Source organism: Orcinus orca, chromosome 16 (genome assembly GCF_937001465.1).
Source record: "Orcinus orca chromosome 16, mOrcOrc1.1, whole genome shotgun sequence".
In the NCBI taxonomy this organism is placed as follows: domain Eukaryota; kingdom Metazoa; phylum Chordata; class Mammalia; order Artiodactyla; family Delphinidae; genus Orcinus; species Orcinus orca.
In genome coordinates, this window is record NC_064574.1 from 61,218,048 (window position 1) to 61,232,761 (window position 14,714).

General features: G+C 37.7%; 1 protein-coding gene across 10 annotated transcripts in view; it reads left to right on the forward strand.

Annotated features, from left to right (window-relative positions):
- MRTFB (myocardin related transcription factor B) overlaps window positions 1-14,714 on the forward strand; it is a 281,630-nt gene that overhangs the window by 82,266 nt on the left and 184,650 nt on the right. For 9 of the 10 annotated variants that reach the window (XM_033428767.2, XM_049699597.1, XM_049699601.1 and 6 more), the window contains one exon: window positions 7,161-7,225. The exons of the other annotated variant lie outside the window; for it this stretch is intronic. The gene's annotated coding sequence lies outside the window, so the exon portion shown is untranslated. The remainder of the gene's footprint in view (window positions 1-7,160; window positions 7,226-14,714) is intronic. 10 annotated transcript variants of the gene reach the window in all.

Below are 14,714 nucleotides of genomic sequence, written 5' to 3' on the forward strand. Positions count from 1 at the left end.
TTGAGTTAATGCATGGTGTGAGGAAATGGTCGCTAATTTTCAGACACGAGTTATTATTCAATCTCAACTTCCCTCACGTTAGCTACCTTCCCCTGAATTACTGGGGTTTTTCCATAGTTTCTTGTGAAAACTGTTTAGTATTGTGTTCTAAAGTATCGCCAGTTACCGTGATAAATCTGGCTGGTCATTGAAACGATTCTCAGGACCAGGATAAATGTTCATTATGTAGATCTGTCCCATGCATTGTGAGAAGTTCAAGCATCCTGGCTTCCAGACACTAAATGCCAGTGGTGTGCCCTAGTCACTTGATAACTAAACACGTCTCTTAGAGGACCGTACTAGCTCCTTTGAGATCCACTCTAAAGAACAGTCGTCGTTGTCTAGTCAGTTATAACAGGGAGGGGGGCAGAATTTAACTGACATTCAAACGATTTTTATTGGGAACATTTTTTCCCTGTTCTTTTTTTCTACTTAACTAATATCCATGTTAGAGAATTTGGTCAATGCATATTGTACAAGGGTGAAAACTAAAATGACCTATAATCATATTGTCCTCAGTCCTCCTAATATGATTCATTAGAAATTTTTTTCATTTGAAACTCTGTTAGTCTTGCTGCTATGGGGAAAATGCAAATTGAGTTAAGAAAGTTCATCTCCGACTATTATATAGCTACAGTGTAACATGATGAATTTCTTCAACTTTTGTTAAATCTACAAAGGAAGTTTATTTTTCCTTTTCCTTGGATAGATAAATTGCTTCTTTGCTATAAGATGTTCGTTTATTGTTCATTGCTTGTTACTTTTGAAAGGTGCTATGGAAACAAGCATGTAAGTAAAGGCTTTTGTCAGAAAAGAAGGGTATATTTTGTACCTGCTTTTTGTATTTGGAGAGAGTGTGACTCTTGAACTTGAAACCTTTTATCCGGGCATCTTGGTAATTTCTGGTGGGATTAATCGGGTGAGAGGGAAGAAGGGAGTTGGGGGGCTCCTTCCTTTCAGAACATGAAGTTTCTCCCACTGCCTCCTCTCCAGAGGTCTCTCAGGTGCCAGACCTAAAGGTTTTTCTTACAGTGATCCTCTGATTATTTTTACTTCCCCTTGACCCATATGTTTTAACAGGACTTTAACAAACTGCAATTAAGAAATGTGTTTGCCCTGTTTTGTTTTGTTTTTGTTTTGTTTCAATAAATGACATGGCACCTCCTAGCAGGAAGGAAGCGGGGTTTCAACCCTGAAGTGTTACTGCAGTTGGCCTTTAATTGGGGTGGGGGTCTTTTCAGGGGGACATTATTTACTCACTCATTAAACACCTGTTGTGGGGGGAAAATAAATAAATAGCCTAGAGATAGCTACATTGAATACTTTTGGATTGGAAAATTATCCAAATTGAGTGATTAATTTGTATTACTTTGTGCAAGCAGTATCGTGTTCCAGGGTTAAAAGAGGTCACTCTTTTTTAATCACTACCTTTTAAAAAAATACTCATATGTACAAAAATGAACCAAATAATATTGCATGGAAGTTGAAACAGTTCCAGTGTTTAGGCGTGGAACAAATTGTTGTATGGACAAAAATCCATGCCTCTGTGCATGAAAATGCATAATTTATTATATGCATATCTCTGAGATTTATAATTAAGCTGTTTCATTGATATATTTTTTAAGATGCATATCTGAGATGGACTATATCTTAAAATTGACAAGTGATGGTTTAATTGGCAACTTTTGTTCTTTCTTAGTGGTACATAAAATAATAGTGTGTGGAAATGATGGCATCTTATCGATAGATGCCGTAAGATAGGGATATGTAGAAATTTCAGCGCATTGATTAATGTTTAACACCAAAAACTTTATACAAAGGATGACTTGCAAAATGAAGATACATAACAGTTCCAGGTCCTTCCATCTCAACTAGAATTCTTTACTTGGAAGATGCCTTTAAAGATTTTCCCCCCATGTAAAACAAATGGAGAATCAGTGTTTGTAAATATAAGAACCATTTTCAAAATGTTTAGAAGGAAACAAACTGGTGATTTTTCATGGAGAGCAGATGGTATGGTTAATGTGTTTGAAATAAAGTTAATCAGACAGTATAACCAGGCAGATCTATGAATATGCCTTCTTGGTTTTTTTTCCCCCATTCTGGAAGGTTCATGGGTCCACTTATAAATGAAAGTCGTCTCAAACGAGACATCCTTAAATTGAATTTCAACAATTCACTGTTATTTTAATAAGACATATGCTTGAAAATGTATTTATTCCGAGTTAAAGACAGAACTTATATGGGAGGCTACATGATGTCTCCCACCCTGGAAACCTGTGTATGGACTCTGCTACTGAGGGCAAATTTCATAGGAAACTCAGCCACGTGAAGACTACATACCTTCTTCCCCAGGTGGATTTGAGCTTTTCTTCGCAAGTGCACTCCCCAAACCAGCAGCACATCAGCAGCTTCCTGGAGCTGGTTTGAAATGCTGACTCAGGGACTCACCCCAGACTTACTGAACCAGAATCTGCTTTTTAACAATATCCTCCTCCAAGTGATGCATGAGGATGTGTAAGAAGCATTTGACCAGATCACTGGCTCTCAAACTTGAGTGTGTATTACCAGAATTACTCCCTACCACTCCCAGAGTTTCTGGTTCAGTAGGTCTGGGCTGGGGCTTGAGAATTTGCGTTTTTACCAGGTTCTCAGGTAATGCTGATGCTGCTGGTCCAGGGACCATACTTTGAGAAGCATTAGGCTAAAGCATCCTCGTTGCGCTTTCCTATTCTCTCTTCTGATTCCTTGCCCCCCAAATAGCGCTTTTATAGATTATTATAATCATGTGCTTTAGCTTGATTAAAGAAAAAAAATCAGGTTGTCTTGTATGATTTTTAGTGATGGCCACACTAATCTTGCTTGTTAATATTTAATTTCAGAGAAAAATTCTTTCATTTTTACTATTACTTTTTAAATTGAAGTATAGTTGATTTACAATGTGTTAGTTTCAGGGGTACAGCAAAGTGATTCAGTTATACATACATACATATATACATATGTACACACATATATATATATATATATATATTCTTTTTCGGATTCTTTTCCATTATAGGTTATACAAGGTATTGAATATGGTTCCCTGTGCTATACAGTAGGTCCTTGTTGTTTATCTTTTTTATATATAGTAGTGTGTATCTGTTAATCCCAAACTCCTAATTTAGGAAAAAATTCTATTTTAATGCGTATTGGATTTTGACTCTAGGTGATAAGTAGTTCTCTTTCTCTTCGTCCTGTGAGTTATACTTTTAACACTTTAAAATTCTTTTTGTATATATAAAATGTTCATGTGGTTCAAAAACTAAAATGGAGTATTTTGAGGAGGCTAATTTCCAACTCTGTCTTGGTCTAATATGCTCCCTTCGGCCACAGATAATTTTTTCTATTTGTTTCCTATAGATGCCTACTGTTTCTTTGTGTAGATACAAGCAGATGCCAGTATACTCTATATATCCCCTCCTTTTTATATAAAATGTAAATTATTCTGACCCCGTTTTTTTTTTTTTCAGTTAGTATACCTTTAGTATCTTTCTACATTAGTATATAGAAAACATTTATTTAACAGATGCGGAATATACCATTGTGTGGCCTGTGCCAGAGCTTATTAAGTAGCCCCAGTAAATGATGAAGTATCCCAATAAATGATGGATACTTGAGTATTTTCCAGTCTCTTCCAGTCACAGCCTGTGGTGAATAAACTTGTGTACATGTCATTTCGTATATGTGAAGTGTATCTGTGGGATATCTTTCCAGAAGTGGGATTACTGGGTCAGTGAGCAATGCATTTATAATTTTGATAAATGCTGCCCTCTTTCAGGGTTGTGCAATTTTGAACTCCTGCAAGTAATGCACTAGAGTACCTGTCTCCATAGCCTCTCCCAATAGAGTGTTTACCAGCCTTTGGATTTGTATCAGTCTGAAAGGTGAAAAGTTACTCGTGGTGTTAATGAGCATTACTTTGATTATGAATGAGGCTGAGCATCTTTTCACGTGCTTAAAGGCGGTTTCTGTTTCTTTTTCTATGAACCATCTGTTCATGCCCTTTCCGCGTTTTTCTTTTGGATCAGTTTTTTCTTATCAATTTCTAGGAATTTATTTATTTTTATTTTTTTATTTTTTTGCGGTACGCAGGCCTCTCACTGTTGTGGCCTCTCCTGTTGCGGAGCACAGGCTCCGGACGCGCAGGCTCAGCGGCCATGGCTCACGGGCCCAGCTGCCCCGCGGCATGTGGGATCTTCCCGGACCGGGGCACGAACCCCTGTCCCTTGCATCGGCAGGTGGACTCTCGACCACTGCGCCACCAGGGAAGCCCAATTTCTAGGAATTTATAAATTAGAGAGATTAGCCCTTTGTGATGTGAGTTGCAATTTCCTCAAGATTGTCATTTTTAAAAAAATTGCTGTCATGTATTTTTGTATAGAGAAGGCTTTTAAGTTTTTTCTTTAAATTTTAAGTAGTTAATATTTTATGGTGTCTGGATTTTGAGTCACGGAAAGGCCTCCAAGAATTTGGATTTGGCCCATTTTTTTTCTTTCAGTGTTTTTTTCTTTTATGGTTTCATTTTTACACTTAAACCTTTGATCCATTTAAAATTTATTCTGGTGTTCAGGAGTGATACATAGATTCAACTTTTTCCATATGGCTACCAGTTATCTTTACCCATTTGTTTCAGAATACAATACACCTTCATTATATTCTGAATTTCCAGATGTATTGGGGTGCATCTCTGGACTTTCTGTTCTATTCCATTAAGTCTTTCTATTCCTGCACAAGTACACATTATTGGTTTTATAAAATGTCTTAATGCCTTGTAAAACCAGTTTCACCTGTTGCCCTTCGTTTTCCTGGCAATTCTTGCTTGTTTATTTTTCCATGTGAACTTTAGAATCATTTGTCAGTTCCAGAAGAAAAAGAACTTAGGCAAATTGAGATCGTGTTAAATTTATAAACTAACATAGGGAGAATTGATATCTTTCGGATATTGAATTTTCCTATCCGGGAACATTGTGTATTTTTTCATTTGTTTGGTTTTACTCCCGAATCCTTCTGGAGCATTTTCAAGTTTTTGTCATATAGGTTTTGCCCATTTCTTATGAAATTTATTGTGTGTGTGTGTGTGTATATATACACATATACATGTATGTATATATATATATTTTTGTGAGATCTTCTTTTCCTTTATCTTTTCTAAGTGGTTTTTTTTTAAGGTTTGTTTTTTAAATTAATTAATTTTTTTTGGAGCTGCACTGGGTCTTCGTTGCTGTGCCCGGGCTTTCTCTAGTTGCATTGAGTGGGAGCTACTCTTTGTTGCAGTGTGCTGGCTTCTCATTGCAGTGGCTTCTCTTATTGTGGAGCACAGGCTCTAGGCATGCGGGCTTCAGTAGTTGTGGCATGTGAGCTCAGTAGTTGTGGCATGTGAGCTCAGTAGTTGTGGCTCGTGGGCTCTAGAGCTCAAGCTCAGTAGTTGTGGCACCCGGGATTAGTTGCTCCGTGGCATGTGGGGTCTTCTTGGACCAGGGCTCGAACCCGTGTCCCCTGCACTGGCAGGCGGATTCTTAACCACTGCGCCACCAGGGAAGTCCCTGTAAGTGGTTTTGATTGTTTGTATGAAGGCTGTTTATTTCTGTGTAAGTACAGAAGTTTATATACCCTGAAGTTCTAAGTAGTTTTTAACAGACGTTAAATTCTGCAGAATCCTTTATACATTTTTGCCTAAAACAAAAGAAAGCCTTGGGAGTCAGGCTTACAGTTAAATTCTGTGGCTGCATTTATGAGCTCTGTGGACATCTGGGAATCTATTTGACTACTCTGAGCCTCAGTTTCCTAATCAGTAAAAGGAACATTTCTGGCTTGGTAAGAATGTTGGGAGAATTAAAAAGAGCTTGGGACTCATCACTTAGTGCCGCTTCCACCACCATCACTGCCAGCGGCAACATAGATTGAGGTTGCTGTGCTCTTTTTCTTCCTCTTTCCCCTCTCACCTTTAAAAGACAAAAAAAGAAAAGAAGAAAAATGATAAAATGATGCTAGACTTGAAGTTAAAAGCAAGTTGTGATTCACTCGGAGCAGGATGATCAATATACTGAGAAGAGAACAAACTCAGCCCCGTATTTGAGGCCCCTCCTGCCTAGCTTTCTAGCCTTGCTGCTGCTTGCCCTCTCCGATGCACCCTGACCAGAGGCTGCTTAGCTTTCCCCAAAGGCCCCGTGTTTCCTATAACGCCATCCCTTCCACCCAGAATGTTCTGCTACCTAATTCTACCAGTTTAGATATGTGCTGCCCTGCACCCAGTAAAAAACACGATCTGTCTCCATGTGTAGCTTGTCGGTCCTATAGCTTGGCCTTGATGGACTGGAAACTGTGAGGAGAGAAACCATGTCCCTCATGTCCACCAAAGAATACAGAATACCTGGCAAAGAACAGACACTCAGATATTTTAAAATAAGTAAATGAATAATTGACTTTGATCTTTCTTTTGCCTCGTATTATGTGTCTGGGTAATTCATCTGTCACCCAGTACATTGTAAACCCCTTGAAGATAAGGCTTATGCCACTTCTCAATAATAATAGTAACAGTAATAATAATGGTGGTGGTGGAGGTGGTGAGAGGCAAATGGATTTATTTCATATAAGAACATATAATAATAAAAGCGAAAATTGATGTTCATTGAACATTTATTATGTTACAGGAACTGTTTTGAAGTCCCCGATGTGGATTATCTCATATAACCCTCAGCAGTCCTGTGGGTTGGATCCTGTTATTATGCACGTGGGGAAACCGAGGCACATGGGTTTATGGACTTGCTCAACATCAGACAAGCTAGGAAGTGGTAGAGCTGAGATTCAGATGCAGGTGTTCTAAGTCTAGCAACCCAGCTTTTCACCTGCTGCAAGATTGGATACAGTCATGTGTAGGTCCTCCAACCATTTAAGAAGAGTTATTTAATTCCACTTACACCTGCTCATTTTCCTTCCCAGTCGTGCCATTTTAGTAACTTGTATTTTATTCTTTCCAATCCCTCTCAGACTTCATGTGCTCCAGGAGGCTTTCTCTGACCACCCTGCCTGGCATGAGTAGATGTTCAATTAAAAGTAATTTTAACTTTTTTCCCCTCTAGGTTCACAGTGAAGGTGCTAAGAAAGAGAATGTAAGACAGGAAAATAATTAAATATTTTTACTGAGGTAAGTTTTTTATGATTTAATTTTTTTAAAGGAAATGTCTCTTATTTTTAAAAAATTCCTCTCCATAGCCTGCTTTCTTAAGATGTAAGAGGGAGATTGTTTTAGGAGTGTTTAAGTTCATAGAACCTGAGGTTCTTAAGGTAGATGCCAGGAATGTGGACTGTTTGAATAAGGTCATTTGGCTTCCTTACTTCTTTGACTTGAATCTTTAAATTTCCATCATCTCATTGTTTTAAAGCATGGTGCTGAGAAGGAGGTCCCACAGGTGGAAATCCATAAGCTGTTTGGTGATTACATATACTTGCAACATTCAGTGAAAACTTTGATTTTAAAGTAGGGAGTTGAAGGGATTTGAAGCCACTTGGTGAGATTGCAACACTTTATTTTCTTAAATGAAAATGTGTTGTTTATTTTCTTATTATAATAGTAAGAAAAAACCTCCCTCAATGACACCTAATTCCTGCCACCCAGAAATGGCTGCCATTAATATTAATATTTTGGTGAAAATCCTTTTAGAAATTTATCTATGAATATAGAAGTATTTATATACAAATCTTTAAATAAATTGGTTTACACTGTATATGGTGGTCATTTTTAAATGCAACAATATTTTTATATATCTCTACACATGAATTGTTAAGAGACATGCATAATCATATATGATCATTTTTACTGACCATGTAATTCCATTGTTTTACAGGCACCATACTTTATTGAATCATTCCTTTGATGACCATTTAGATTGTTTCTAGTGGATAATAGTGTGTTGATTAACCCTGTACTTAAATCATTGTATACATGTTCATTTATTTTCTTAGAAGTATAACTACCCACACTGAGTTTTGTTCATCTTTTTAATCCTTGCCAGTCCAATAGGAGAAAAAAATGGTATCTTTTTTTTCTTTTTAATTTTATTCCTTTACTTATTTTTGGCTGCATTGGGTCTTCGTTGCTGCGCACGGGCTTTCTCTAGTTGCGGCGATCAGGGGCTACTCTTTGTTGCGATGCCCCGGCTTCTCATTGTGGTGGCTTTTCTCGTTGCGGAGCATGGGCTCTGTGCGCGTGGGCTTCAGTAGTTGTGGCACGCGGGCTCAGTAGTTGTGGCGCACGGGCTTAGTTGTTCCGCGGCATGGGAGATCTTCCCGGACCAGGGATCGAACCCATGTACCCTGCATTGGCAGATGGATTCTTAACCACTGCACCACCAGGGAAACCCCAGTATCTTTTTTGAGATAGCAGGGTTTTTGACTGGAGTAAACCTTATATGTTTTAAAGACCTCTTTGATTTGATAGTCTTACATAAAGAATTTCCTCATCGAGCACATACCTGTGATTCTCATGTGTAAGTGAGACACTCTCTTGGACTTTAAATATGATGAAAATGTTAAAATATGTTGAGTTCTTTGTTTTTAGGTCTATTGCCCTGATTAACTCATTATAAATAATTTGAAATTATTGGCAACTAACTAATTGTCTTGGATACTGAAAGTTTTCCTTTATAGAGAGTAATACCTTTGTTTTTTATTCACTTACATTGGACCTTAAAGAAGCTTTAAAAACTAACTACTTAATATCTTTCAAACATGAATACCAATTGTAGAATAGCGTGCGGAATGTGATTTACAAATTTAGGTGATAACAGAGTATTACTGAGTTATGTGAATATGTATTCACGTGTAAACCTATGAATATTGATGTTGAGTCTCATCTGTCCAAAGGATTTTGCCAGTTTCTGATATGAATGTGAGATCTAATTTTATGTTTGTTTTAGATTTTATTTCAATCAAATAAGGGTTACCTAAGGAAGGTCTCACATGGAACAGATACCAACTTTGTTATTGACCTACTGTTTGTTCTTTGACTTAACAAAAAGCCAGTTAAAATTCATCTCTTTTTCCTTGACGTAAAATGCATCTTATAGAATGCCTTTCATGTGGGTGCTTTACTTTTCACTCCAAGTTAACATTGTTGAGGCTGGGACCAAGTGTGTTTTATTCACCATCTTACATCCAGCAACTAATGTGATATTTGGCACGTACATGGCAGACACTCAGATCGTTTTTGAAGGAATTAATGATTGGTGAATATCATCATTGTTAAGTTAGAATTAAGATGTAAATGAGAAGTGCCTTAAATTTTAATTAAGAAATTTAATTTCTTGGAGAATAAAACTAGCATCTGTGATTTTTAAATGCATCTAAATCTAGACATGCATAATTGTAGTGACACTTGCTACCATAACATTTTGTGATGTTTTGTTTGGACTGTTGATTTGGATTCTGTCCCGTTTCTTTGCAGAATCACATATACTGCTGTGTTTTTTTTTTTTTTTTTTTTTTTGTGGTACGTGGGCCTCTCACTGCTGTGGCCTCTCCCGTTGCGGAGCACAGGCTCCGGACGCGCAGGCTCAGCGGCCATGGCTCACGGGCCCAGCCGCTCCGTGGCATGTGGGATCTTCCCGGACCGGGGCACGAACCCGTGTCCCCTGCATCGGCAGGCGGACTCCCAACCACTGCGCCACCAGGGAAGCCCACTGCTGTGTTTTAAATCTGCTTTTTTGTCTGTTTCTTCTTGTTGCTGTTAAGGGCAAAGTAAGTGAAGTAGGTCAGGTACTAGATCTTATTAAAGAACCCTATTTGTGTTTCATATTACAGACATGGGAATATCTTTCAGTTATGTTATTTGAAGACAAGGATGAAGTAAATGTCCCCAAATATATTTTAAATTATAATGGAGAGAAATTGAGTTATATTTTAATTGGGATTCAGCATTTATTAAAAATAAAAGTAGATAAATAGATTGCTAGCCATTAAGAAGAATGTGTAAATCTTTGTTAAGTATCCCGCCTATTAAGCTTTTCTGACGCATAACCAGTTTTTCACAGCCAAAATAAACAGAGAGAATGAAACAATTATCTAATAGATTAAAGCAATGTTGAGGACTCTTGTTTCATACATTTTGTTTCCACTAGAGTATGGGATTCTAAAGAATGCATGTGCTAGTTTTAATCAGTATTTTAGCAGCAGTTATTGAATGTAGAAAAATTTAACTTATTAAATAATCCCCTAGCAATTTTTATTTGTACTTTAATTTTCTTAGCAACTCCTTCCTTAATAAATAGTCTAAAGTTAAATCTAGGCAGACTTGAAAGGAAATTATTGAGTCTTCATTAGTAGAGTCTAAATTAATTAGATTTCCTGGACTTTACCCTCTGATATCATATTGTGGCGAACGGTATGATTCTGTATTCGTTTTCTAAAATACCCAAAGTTCTGGGTTCTTATATCTCTTTTCTGCAGTAGTATAGGGATTTGCTTATATTGTAACTTTCATTTCACTGATGAGTTAATTTCTTTAATTGCATGCTTTAAAACCCCAATTCTAAAAATACTCCTGGAAAGTGAGGCATTACTAGTAGTAGTAAAACTGGAGTCTTAATTAAACTTAAGACTTTATCATTTACTTCTTTTAGCTGCATTTGTAAAAAATTTTATACTGTATTTAAACAGATTTCAAGACATTCTTAGTATTTAATGGGTTGGATTCTGTGCATTTGCAAGTTTCCTCCTATTTTAGGCATAAAGGTTAAAGTTTAGACTGGCAGTGTAAGTGGTTATTGAATTGGAAAGTTAGAAAGAGGAGAAGTTCTGTCTTCATATACAGGGTGTGTGGTGGTAGAATATTTAGGTGAAACTGTTTCATTGTCAGGGTGAGAGTACTGAACTGCAGTAGGAGCGCAAAAAACTTGTTAAGTGCTTATATGCGATATAGGTAACAGCTCCCTAGCAAAGCCAGCACTCTGGCCTTACTCCTGTAGTATCTGTAATGAGTTGGTCTCTCACAGAGGTTTTTGTTGTTGTTTGTTTTGGGTTTTTTTTTGTTGTTTGTTTTGTTTTGTTTTTTTAGAGGACTGTATTATTTCTCACTTGTGAGATCAATGTTTTATTTTTTATTTATATTTTATTTTTGGCTGTGTTGGGTCTTCATTGCTGCGCACGGGCTTTCTTTAGTTGTGGCGAGTGGGGGCTGCTCTTCGTGGTGGTGCACGGGCTTCTCATTGAGGTGGCTTCTCTTGTTGTGGAGCACAGGCTCTAGGCGCATGGGCTTCAGTAGTTATGGCACGTGGGCTCAGTAGTTGTGGCGCATGGGCTTAGTTGCTCTGCGGCATGTGGGATCTTCCCGGACCAGGGCTTGAACCCGTGTCCCCTGCATTGGCAGGTGGATTCTTAACCACTGCGCCACCAGGGAAGCCTCCAGAGAGGTTTTATTAAACTCTGAGTCTTAAGGGGAGAGTTTTGGAAAGAGGGGTAGAGAACAATAGCTTTGGGCCACAAGTTCCATAATGAATGTGGTGCTTAGGGAAACTCTCCAGGAATAGCTATCTCCAGCCTCCGAATGTCCCATTGCCCTTGAGACATTTCCCTCCTTGCTAACCCTAGAAACTTTTCCTGGTGTTGTGGTGTGATGGAACATTGTCTGGAGCTGGGCGGAGGGAGTCTGACCGTCTCCCGGTGCAGGGTCTAGATGCTCTCTTTAAGTAGACTTCCAGCATGGGAGTATGGCATATTCTAGCACTGTGATGACAAATATGGGAAGTCCATGCAAGCTTTACCTTCGTTCCAGTTTGTTCAGAGAGGACACCTAGTTCATGGTGAGGGTTATGTTTGTGTCTGCTAAACCCAGTAAGTTTTGTTTTAAGTAGATTTCAGTCTATTCTAATGTAACAAAGTTTTTCAGTCTGAATGTTCTAGCAGCCATCACTCAAACGTTAATTGCTGTCAGTGGGAAGGGATATCCTCCTACATCTTTTCTGGAGCGCTTGAAACCATCCCACTTCCTTTTTCTTTTACCTTAAGAACTGATTACTGACACTTGGGAATTATAATCAGATTGCATCAATCTTTATAGAAAGGTTACCAATTATTGCACTGGAAAATAGGCATTTGTCTCTCATAGTAAGTGTTTCTCTTGGTGTGTCTCTCTCAGTTCATTGCTTTTAAATACCTCTTAGGTGAATGAATGCTTTGTGTCGTGCCCTGATTTAATACATTTAAAACAGACTTTATTGATGGCTTTCTTACTTTCAGTTATATGGGAGGGGGAATAATTTATTCAATATGGAATTTTCATAGAATATTTCGGTTGCTTAGATGTCCTTGGGGTAGAAAAGAAAGGTTGATGTCAATTACTTACACTGTGATATAAGCTCCAGAATCAGTATTTGCGTTGAAAAGTTGAGAGCAGTGAGGATATTTATGGTGGGGATGTACATATAGAGCATTGGACTCTACCTCTTGTGTGTATTCTCTTATTTTGTTCTCTAATGACTCTCTGAGGCTAGATACAGTCACTCCAGTTTTAGAGAATAGAAGGCCTTGGTTATGAGATTTGTCCTTCGGCACTCAGCTAGTATGCTTAAAAGAAAAACAAAGCAATGACTTGAATCCAGATCTCTCTGGCTCTTCTTGTGTTCACCAACAGAGAAAAGGGTCTCACAGTTGTTAGAATGTTTCCATTATTGTAGATTAGTGAAATGTTGGGTGGAATGAAGACACAGCTGCTTTATTACCACCATCACCATCATTCTTACCCTCCCTTTTATTTCTAATGTTCTTCAACATTAACTTGTAAAGTTTAGGAGCCTGCCAGGGTATCTGGCTCATTGTGTTCAATACAACATAGGCTTGTTTAATTTAGCAGTGCTCTGAGATGAAAGGTTCACGACGGCCAAGTACAAACAGACCTTCTGTGGGATGTTAATTTTGTTATAGGAGAGAATGCTTGTTTTTCCTTGCTCTGTGCTAATAAAGAAGCTGGCACATTTTCTCATGAGTTAAAAAGGACTTGGACTTGTTTAAATCTGTGTAATCAAAGGGAAGTGAGTGGTTCTGATAAACATTTTTCTTTGTGCAGTCTTTGGTTAATTCCATTTCATACCTGCCAGAGAATTGCAGTGTGCTCTTTCGTTCTTTCCTCTTTTTACTTTGGATTTGATATTATGGTTGGTCATTGTAGGGATTTGGTGGTAGGAAAATAAATCATTTCCTCGTTTGAACAGATTGTGTGTTTTTTTGTTTTCTTTTATGACAGGTTATCCTATAGCCTGCAAAGTGATTCAATCAGACCCCTACACAGAGGTGTCACTATATGATTTTGTGCAGTAATTTTTTTTGGTAACAGTTCTATTGAGATGTAATTCACATACCGTAAAGTTCACCCGTTTAAAGCATAGAATTCGGTGGATTTTAGTATATTCACAGAGTTGTGCACGGATCCCCACTGTCTAATTCCAGAACACTTTCATCACCCCAAAAAGAAACCCCAGGCGCAGTAGCAGTCACTTTCCGTTCTTCCCTCTCGTTAGCCCGTGGCAGCCACCATTCTACTTTCTGTATCTGTGGATTTGCTTATTTAGAGTATGTCATATACATGGAATCATAAAATATGTGTGACCTTCTGTGTCTGGCGTCTTTCACTTAGCATGTTTTTGAGGTTCATCTGTGTTGTAGCATGTATCAGAACTCATTCTTTTTTGTTGCTGAATAACTCTGTGGCATGGAGATGTACATTTTGTTTATTCATCCCTTGATGGCCACTTAGGTGGTTTCCATGTTTCGGCTCTTATGAATAATGCTGCTGTGAACATTCATGTACAAGTTTTTTGGGTGGACATCTGCTGTCGTTTCTCATGGATTTATACCTAGGAGTAGGATTGCTGGGTCTCATGGTAATTCTATATTTAACTTTTTGAGGGACTGCCAAACTGTTTTCCAAAGCGGCTGTACTATTTTACGTTCTGATCAGCAGTGTTAGAGGATTCCAGTTTCTTCACATCCTTGCCAACACTTGTTATTTTTTGTTTTGTTTTGTTTTTCATAGTAGCCATTCCAGTGGGTGTAAAGTGGTATCTCGTAGTTTTGATTTGCATTTCCCTAATGGCTAAAGATGTTGAACATCTTTTCATGTGCTTCTTGTCCACTTGTATATCTTTTTTAGAGAAATACCTATTCAAATTCTTTTCCCATTTTTAAAGTTGGGTTGTCTTTTTATTGTTGAGTTATAGGATTTCCTTGTATATTCTAGATGAACACCCCCCCCCGCATATGTCCTTATCAGATATATGAATTGTAAAAATGTCCTCCCATTCTGTGAATTGTCTTTTCACTTTTTTTTAAATGTTCTTTGAAGAAGTTTATAGTTTTCATGAAGACCAGCTTATCTATTTCTCTTTGGTTGTTTATGTAGTCTTATCTCTGTTTGAGATTTTCTGTAAGTTAAAAAAATCACACCTTATTTCTACACATCTCTCATTTTAAAAATTGGTGCAAAATTAAATGGTCAGCTGTTAACTATACCGTGGGTTAGAGGTTTTAAATATCTTTCGTGTTTTTCAAATATTCTCATCTAATTCAAAGTGAGAAGACCAAGTTTCCTAACCTAATACCGAATGTGCTTTTTTCTAAATTAGAAAAATGTCTTTCAGTGTTCT